This window comes from Mirounga leonina, unplaced genomic scaffold (genome assembly GCF_011800145.1).
Source record: "Mirounga leonina isolate KUSES-001 unplaced genomic scaffold, KU_Mleo_1.0 Mir_154, whole genome shotgun sequence".
In the NCBI taxonomy this organism is placed as follows: Eukaryota; Metazoa; Chordata; class Mammalia; order Carnivora; family Phocidae; genus Mirounga; species Mirounga leonina.
In genome coordinates, this window is record NW_023270389.1 from 62,716,786 (window position 1) to 62,717,255 (window position 470).

Genomic DNA, 470 nt, shown 5'->3' on the forward strand with positions numbered 1-470 from the left:
GAAACAACATTAGAATAATTGGGATCCCAGAAGCAGAAGAAAGAGAGAGAGGGGCAGAAGGTATAATGGAGCAAATTATAGCAGAGAACTTCCCTAATTTGGGGAAAGAAACAGGCATGAAAATCCAGGAAGCACAGAGAACCCCTCTCAAAATCAATAAAAATAGGTCAACACCCCGACATCTAATAGTAAAACTTACGAGTCTCAGAGACAAAGAGAAAATCCTGAAAGCAGCTCGGGAGAAGAGATATGTAACCTACAAGGGTAGAAACATTAGATTGGCAACAGACCTATCCACAGAGACCTGGCAGGCCAGAAAGGACTGGCAGGATATATTCAGAGCACTAAATGAGAAAAATATGCAGCCAAGAATACTATATCCAGCTAGGCTGTCATTGAAAATTGAAGGAGAGATAAAAAGCTTCCAGGACAAACAAAAACTAAAGGAATTTGCAAACACAAAACCAGCC